The sequence below is a fragment of the Akebia trifoliata genome, unplaced genomic scaffold (genome assembly GCF_017979445.1).
Source record: "Akebia trifoliata isolate Shusen 1 unplaced genomic scaffold, ASM1797944v1 Contig00562, whole genome shotgun sequence".
NCBI classification, from domain to species: Eukaryota; Viridiplantae; Streptophyta; class Magnoliopsida; order Ranunculales; family Lardizabalaceae; genus Akebia; species Akebia trifoliata.
In genome coordinates this window covers 32,111-38,869 of record NW_028237100.1, presented here as the reverse complement: position 1 = coordinate 38,869, position 6,759 = coordinate 32,111, and positions in this window count along the sequence as shown.

Here is a 6,759-nt window from a genome sequence, read left to right as displayed (position 1 = left end):
CTCCTATTTATAGATTTTTTGGAAGAATTAGGATTTTACTAGGTCTCCTTTTAGATAACGTGAATTAGGATTTTGACTTAAGTCTTATTTGATTGACTAGGTTTATTTACATTAGGATTTTAATTAGGGCTTTGACTTTAGTCTTATGAGATTGACTTAGTCTTTTAAATTAATTTTTCAAATCTTGCGTATAATGAAAGAATATATTTTTAAGTTTTATGCAGAACTCCTAATTATATTTTTAATTATTTGGACCCCTAAATGGAAGGGTCGTTTAAGAAATATCAAGGGGGCTCAACTTAAATAAGTGGGCAACCATCAATAATTTTACCTGAGGGATTAATTTTCTTGGTTCAAATTTTTAAATTAATTTTATTAAGGTTTCACTTTACGTTAATTAATGTTTTATTTATTAATTTTAAAATTTAAAATTTTTAAAATTGAAAAATTACTGTTTTTCCCCTAAAGAAAACTTTTATATATCAGACCATTTTCGATGTTCTGGGATGTTTTGAAATTTATTTTTCATAAGGAATTTATTGAGATTATCGGTTTGTGTCACTTATAAATTTTTTTGTATGAAATGATTGTGAATTTTATGAGGGGTATTTTCATAATTTTGTCGAATTTGGTGAAAATTGGCAGAATGATTTATTTGATTTCAATTTATTATTTTATGTGTTCGAAAGGATTTTTCTAAGCATAATGTAGGCTCTAGGGATGTTTTTGATGTTAAGGGTATTTTGGTAATTTTATCATTTTTAGTGATTTTTCTCGTAAAGTTTCTTTTTGTCTTAAGAATGATTATTTCTATGTTTTTGGGTTATATTTTCCTAGCGTAGCGTGATTTCTAAAGTTTTTTTTGTTTGAGATACCTCATCCGAATTTCTGAAACATATCTAGTAACAAACAAAAAATATTGGAATATTCATCTATCATTGGGAATCGTTGCAATCGGGTTGATGAGTTAATTAATCATGCGAGTGCAAAAATGGCGTGTCTACACTATCTTAAAGCTTGGATTTATTTTTCTTGATATTTAGTGAAGGATTATTGATTTCTTTGGATTTTTTGTAGAGATAGGAGTTGAGTAATGGATTGTGTAGGTATGAGAGAAAGATGATAAATTAAGTAGTTAATAGTATAGGGATTTTAGATTTTGAAAGATAAAGAGATATGATAAAGAATTGAGGTAGAGATTTTTTGTTAAGAGGGGGGTTTGATAACATTAGCGATTTTGTGGGGGATGGTAGGTTTTATAGGCTTTTGAGATGGCTTTTCGGGGTAGGATAGGGCAAAGATAAAAGTAGAGGGGAAATGACATTGGTTTTAGGTATGAGGTGTTTGTCATTTTGAAGTTGGGAAGGGGTAATTTGATTAAAAAAATGTGGATGGATTGATTTTGACCCAAACCCATGGATAAAATCTAAGGCAACTTATTCATAGGTTAAGTGTTCGTTAAGGTTGAGGGGTGTGGATGTTAGGTTAAAAGAATGGCTTATGTAAGGGATTAGGTGGTTAGATTTCGGGAGTGTAATACCCTGAGTTTTCAATACGTATTTCAAGAAAATTAAATAGTAAAATTTGAGAAAATTTCTAAAAAATGGACTTAGGGTAAAATATTCAAATTTTGTTATGTTCATGTCAGATGAGATTTGGAAAGATACATTTTTGTTATAGTGAAAATTAGTAAAATTTGATCGCACCATTAAGTCTACAATAAAAAATTATATAAAATGAAGTATTCATTCGTCAATTTGTGAGTTTCAAAAGTCGAAATACCGCCAACGATAGAAACAAATTAAAAATATCAAGTATGCCCCTCCAACTTTTATATAAAAGAATAAATCATTTTTTTATTTCATTCTCTTCTCTCCAAATGACCCAAACTCAGTCGATTGACACTCAAGATTTTTCCATCGCCTTCTTATCAAGATCTGTCCCAAACAAATTTGAGTTGATCGTCAACAAAGAAGAAAAGTTGTCGACGTCGACGAGTTATACGTTTCTATCATCCTTGATCCTAGTTTCTTTTCTTTTCTCTTTGTCTCTCATAAAAAACAAGCGAGTGGGTTTTGATATATCCTCTTAGAGTTTCATCTAATTAGAAAAAGAATTGTTCTTCATCGTAAAAGGGAAAGGGAGTGCCATTATCGAGAGTTTCACAAACCACCGTTTGTTTCGCACTCAAGTCTCCCTAACCTCGAGTTCCATGCTATCAATCCTTGAATTCAGTGTTAGCTCATCATTTTTGTCAACCACGAACTTCGATAAGGGGCTCTCAATTCTTATTAGTAATCTTAAATTTTGAAACTTGCATCTAGAGATTTCACCGAAATTTTGATGTTGATTTAAAATGTAAATTTCTTTTCATTTATTTCAAATTCTTGTTTGACATTTATGTTTGATGTGTTTTTTTATCGAATTTTAACAAATTATGAGTGGATGGGATTATGTTTCGAAGAAACCCAAAAAGTGGGATAAAATCTAATTTTTGCGAAGTTGAGCAGCTTGCTTCCGGTACCGTCATCAGCCACCGTTAGAATTGTTTTTTTGATAGAAATTGAATTTTGGTTTTTATTTTGATCCGTTACTACTTATATGTAGTTTTTCTCCCTTTATTTTACTAAAAATATTTAAGTAAAGAAAGTAAAAAAATTAAAGATGATATTTACTTTAAGTTCTTTGATAAAATTAAGGTTTTAACCCCCCCCCCCCCCGTTTAGAAATAATGGAAATGGTTTCAAAATTCAAATCTCAAAAGATCAAAATATAATTTTTGGTTCCAATAACAAAACGTAAATTTTGACATTTTCTTTAGATTTTCAAATCCGAATATCTTTTGCGTTACTTTGAATTTAACCATAAAAATTACATGTTGTCAAATATTTTATTCAAGGTTTTCATTTTCAAGAACCTATTTTCAATTTGAAGGACTTTGAAAAATTACTTTTCCGATACTTAGTCAAATTTCCACCAGCTTTTCATAGTTTTGACAACTTAGTTCCATACATTGTCGAGACCCCATTTTGACTAAATTTGTGATGGTTTTTTAATTGGATTGTCAAAATGAATTTCAAAGCTTCAAAAAATTATTTAATATTCAATGAACTTATGTTAAGTTGATGAATATCGAAAAATGAATTTTATGTTCGAAAAGACAAAAAGTGAACATACCAGAAAAAGGAGAAAATGGGATGAAATGGTAAAATGCCACTCGAGAGGTAATGTCTACATTTTACATTGTTGTGTTATGTGTAGGTTGATGAATGGATATCCAAGGGTAATTACTTCGATTGCATGTTTATTTATTTTTTGTATCGCAAGGTACGGTTGTAGGCACCAAAATTTTGAGGAGGCCTTTACAAATTTTATAAATAAAAATCCCTAATTTTATAATGGGTCTCAAATCCAAATTGAGTCCATTAAATGGAAAACGTGCCTCTTACAAGCCTGGATTTTGGACTTTCACAGATAAGGCCCATGATCTAAATAAAAATCAAGTGATCCACATATTAAATATTGGGCCTCCAACCTAAATAAATGAGTTTGGCCCAATAATAATCCATAGAATCCTTAAATGGGATTTGGACAAATTTAGCCTTTTAAATAAATCAATTAAACCTTTTCAAGTTGGGGGTATAATTGGAAAGCTAAATTATCTTTAAGTCTATAAATATAAGAGCCTCTCTCATTGAGGGGATCTGGATCACTTTCTCTCAGAAGACAGAAGCTCTCCCTCTAGAGAAGAAGAAGCTCTCAAGCCCTCCTCCAGAGACAAAAGCAAGGTTCTTCAGAGATCCGGACTCCGACAAAAGAGAAGATCAAGCATAAAGCCCTTCTCCGGAATCCAAGCAACCTTTTCAGCCGATAAAGCGCGAAGTCCGGAGAGAAGAAGATCTACAGAAGCCTCTACAGAAGATCAAGCACAAAGCAGAGCCACCGTTCAAGCAACCTTCTCAGCCGATAAAGCGCGAAGCACGGAGAGAAGAAAAGCTACATACGTCATCATCACTATTTTTGTACTTGACTATTAATCAGAGGAAATATTGAGATCTGTATCTACTTTTCATCAAAAATCAATAAAATCATTTGCGATCTTATTTCACGGATCTCGAGGTAGATCCGTAGAAATTTATTGTCGACAAATTTCTGGCACGCCCGGTGGGACTATCTCAACATCTCATCTTTTAGTCAACTGCAAGAACATCACCTAAAGCATCAATGGCATCTCGCAACGTCAACGCTATCGCATCTGCCACTACTGAGAAAGGCAAGAAAACCCTTTCTTCCAATCTTGAATCTGATCAAGTTACTAGTCGCGATCATCATGTGACACGAACAAAGACAAAGACTGGTGGAATCAAGCTAATGGAGCCTCTCCAGCATCACTCCAAGAAACGTGCCACGAAAACGACACTTACCACGAAAGAATTGTGGGCGGACATGGTAGAAGACGACTCGTCAGATTCTGGATCTGATTCGAAGTCAAGCGAGGGATCATCTAGATCTTTATCGATCACTTCTCCGTCACAAACTCACACATCCATCAGAGCAGTAATGACAGCTGGCGCACTAACGATGGAGGAACAAGTTGCTCAGATGGCAGACACCATCAACAAGTTAACAAAAGCAATGGAAGAAAAAGATATTCAAATAGCAACTCTCGCCAGCCGTTTGGAGCAGAAAGACAAAGAGAATGAGTCGAGTGCTGGACCCTCACGTCCTCCAGGATTCACCCCTGAAGCATACATGGCTCCGCACGAAGAGGAACAACGAGCAGACTATTCTGGTTCACGAAAAACTACTCGAGATCCACCACAAGGCTCTGTTGCTTCGCTTTCCGTTCAACAACTACAAGCAATGATTACTGACACCATTCGTGCTCAGTATGGGGGCATGCCACAATCCTCATTGGTTTACTCCAAACCCTACACTCAACGCATCGAACAAATGCGTCTTCCGGCAGGATATCAACCACCAAAATTCCAACAGTTCGAAGGAAAAGGCAATCCAAAGTAGCATATTGCCCACTTCATCGAAACTTGCAATAACGCCGGTACATTCGGTGACTTCATGGTGAAACAATTCGTTCGCTCCCTCCGCGGCAATGCGTTCGATTGGTACACTGACTTGGAACCCAATTCAATAGATAGTTGGGATCAACTTGAGAGGGTGTTCCTCGGCCGCTTCTACAGCACTAGAAGAACAGTAAGTATGGTGGAGCTCGCCGCTGTCAAATAAAGGAAGGATGAACCAGTCATCGAGTACATAGAGCGATGGAGAAATCTTTCCCTCAACTGTATGGATCGACTCTCGCAATCTTCTGCTATCGAGATGTGTGTTCAAGGGATGCACTGGCAACTCCTTTACATCTTGAAAGGAATCAAGCCACACACTTTCGAAGAGCTTGCTACTCGAGCCCACGACATGGAGCAGAGTATAGATGTGCATCAGACTCCACGACCAAGCGAGCCTTGAAGGCAAGAAAAGAAGGATGGAAAGTCCTTCAAAACTAAGGAAGTCTTATCTACCACTACCAGCAAACCTGTCAAAATCACAGGTAAAAGAAGAGAAGATCAGCCACGAGCTGATTCAACACAAGAAAAAGGAAAAGCCTGGAAAACTCTCAAAGAGCTTGAGGCAAAAGAATACCCTTTTCCCGATGCTGATGTCTTGGGCATGTTCGAAGAGCTACTGAAGTTAAAGCTCATCGAACTTCAATACCCAAGCGACCCGAAGAAGCAGGTCGCGACAATGATCCGAGGTATTGTCGTTATCACAGGGTGATTAGTCACCCGATTGAAAAATGTTTCGTCTTCAAGGAGAAAATCATGGATTTGGCACGTCAAGGGAAAATTGAACTTGACTGTGCCGAAAAGTTGCTACTTCCAACATGACATCTGTCACATTTGGATCTTTTGATCCAATATTCTTGACAAGTCAGTATGCTACCCAGATTCCATCTCCTCAGATCACCAAAATTTTACCTAAACCATCACAACTCATGTCCGTACATTTTGATGTTGAAAAGGCCCATCCCACGCTGGGGGCAAGGCCACATCAAAGAAAAATCATCACCTTTCCCACTTCACTTCAACAAGGACTACAATCTCATTCGGCTTCAAAATCAAAGTCAGACATCTCAGAGTCTGCTTCAGTTGATGATGAAGGGTGGACAGTTGTCACTCGTCGAAAAAGACGTCCTACGTATGTGCCGACTCCTTCTATTTCGAAGCCAAAGAGAAAGAGAAGAAAGTCAAAACCAAGTACAGGGTCAAAGAAACGAAAGAGAGCAACAAAGAAGAAGGCTTTCCGAGTTCCGCCCGCAGACCCTGAAGACATCTTTCAACAACCTTCCCGTGTGCCGGTTACTCTTTTAGAATTCTTACCAAGGAAGCTCTTAAAGGAAGTCTGCACGGTTTCATGTCATCAAGTGGAAGCGGAGGTGCTTGAAGATAATATCGATAGTAGATCAGAAGAACATCCTGGATCTTCCTGTGATGGAGACTAGAAATTTGAGAAAGACAATAACACCTCGAAAACAGAAGATTCGCAGGTCGACTTGGATTTGTCCAGTAAATTTCAAAAAGTTCAGCTTACTTCAAAGCAAAGCTCAACTGAATCAAAGCAAGAAGTTCAACCTAACATAGATCTACCAGAAGATGGTTTGTGCATGGCCACAATCACCTTTACTAACGAGGATCTCCAATTGGGGTCTCGACCTCACAATAGGTCGCTTTATGTTACAGGTTATGT